This window comes from Myotis davidii, unplaced genomic scaffold (genome assembly GCF_000327345.1).
Source record: "Myotis davidii unplaced genomic scaffold, ASM32734v1 scaffold460, whole genome shotgun sequence".
Taxonomy (NCBI): domain Eukaryota; kingdom Metazoa; phylum Chordata; class Mammalia; order Chiroptera; family Vespertilionidae; genus Myotis; species Myotis davidii.
Window position 1 is genome coordinate 77,242 of NW_006292692.1, and position 2,037 is coordinate 79,278.

Consider the following 2,037-nt stretch of genomic DNA (forward strand, 5'->3'; position numbering starts at 1 on the left):
AAGTTAAAATAATAAAAATTAGTAATAAATATTATGGAATTATAATAACTATGAACATTTTAATTATGAATTAAAAGGCAGCATTCTTAGATGAAGAAAAATATCTCATCATGTGCTATTTTAAAAATACACCTAAGGCAGGGGACTGAGGGCCATGGTGGCGTGGGATTGGGGGGCCAGCAGGCTCCACCTGCAAGGGCTTCCTCCTCCTTCACCCTTGGGCCTCCGCTTGGGCAGTGCCCGGCTGGCTGTTATGGCTGGCTCCCGGGGGTACAGGCTGTGCAGGCCACAAGCCCAGAGCGAGCTGGTTGGATGGAGGTGCTGCAGGCTGCCGTGGCTGAGCTGTGCTCTGGCGCTGTGGCAGCCATCCCCACCATAGGCTGTATGGCCTGGTGTGCTCAGTGAGCAGTTCGGCGGCACTGGACGCTGTGTACCACCTCAAAGGCTGCAGCAAGGCCAAGCCGCTGGCTGTGTGCCTGGGCCGCGTGGTCGAAATCTACAGGTACTGTCATGTGAAAGTACCCAAGGGGCTCCTGAAAGACCTGTTACCAGGACCACTGACCCTGGTGTTGGAATGCCTGGAGGAGCTCAATAAGGACCTGAACCCCTTCACTCCTCCTGTAGGCATCTGGATTCCTGATCATACCTTCATGCATGACTTGGCCCAGATGTTTGGGGGACCACTTGCTCTCACCTGTGCCAACCTCAGCTCCCAGCCCAGTTCTCTGAATGTGGAGGAGTTCCAGAACCTCTGGCCTCAGCTGTCCTTGGGAATCAATTGGGGGCCAATTGGGGATGGCAAGAGCCCCAAGTGTCGCCTCGGCTCAACTGTGGTTGACTTGCCTGTGCCTGGAAAGTTTGGCATTATTCATGCAGGCTGTGCCCGGGAAAACACTACAGAAGGCCTCCAAAGGAAGTACAGGCTGCTCCCTCACAGGGATCCTGCTGAGACTTGGGAGGCAGGAGGGCCCAGGACTGATGCTGGACACTACGTGTTTGTCCACCAGTGGATGGCAAGGCCTCACTTGCAGAGGCCACGGGGGCCACAGCATCACTAGTCTGACTTTCAAGGCAGTTTGTCTTTATGAATACTGTAACCAGACCCCAGAAGAAGCTAGTTTAGTGTCATACCTGGGGAAGGGGACTATATTTATTGTCTATAATTTCATATGTCAGCCAAAAGCTGAATAGAGACTTTAAGAACATTCCTAGGATGCTCTTATTCTGATAATCTTCTCTCCCTCTCTTTTTTTTGTAAATTCTTGAAATATAATTTAAATAACATCTGGAATCTAGTAAGAGGTGGTGGCATTTAAGGTCCAAATAAGCTAGAGCACCAGTTGGTGCTGTTTAAAAGTCTCAAGTGATCAAAGGCTTGAGTTTTGTGCTCCTGAAACTGGAACCAGGCTAGCATAAAGACTTTCCTCTGAACCAGGGGCTGGTGGTGCGGCATGCTGCCATTGCCTGGTGGAGGGTCATCACTTTCTACTAATGGTGGGAAATCAGCTCAGTTGGCAGGAAAAGGGATGGGGGATCCAAATTAAAGAGTATAGGAAAATAAATCTCTACTATCTCTTAAAAAATACACCTAAAACAAAACAAAACAGAAAAGTTAAAAATACTGGAAAAGATAAAGATACACCAGACAAATACTAACAAAAATCTAGTAGAAGTGCGCAAGAAATGTTAAGGCAAAAAAGCATTAAATGGATAAAAGAAGATATCTTTATGTTGTGAATTAACATAATCCAATAGGAAAAACATGATATTTAATGCACTGAAAAAAATTCAAACATGTAAAACAAAAAATATTAGAAATAGACTACCGTATTTGCCGGCGTATAAGACGATTTTTTGGCCCTGAAAAATATGCCTCCAAGTGGGGGGTCGTCTTATACGCCAGGTACACTTCAGATAGACTGCCCATAGTGCTTGCCCCGTGCCATAGTGGCCTCCCGATGCCCGCCCACTTCATTCCACATACGGTTCAGGCATCAGCAGCGCTGCTGGGTGTATGCTCGGCTGTTATGCGATTTT

The 2,037-nt window shown here is 47.3% G+C and overlaps 1 pseudogene; it reads left to right on the forward strand.

The window, feature by feature from the left end:
* Window positions 1–90: 90 nt before the first annotated feature.
* Window positions 91–1,577, forward strand: LOC102754340 (annotated as a pseudogene).
* Window positions 1,578–2,037: the final 460 nt, after the last annotated feature.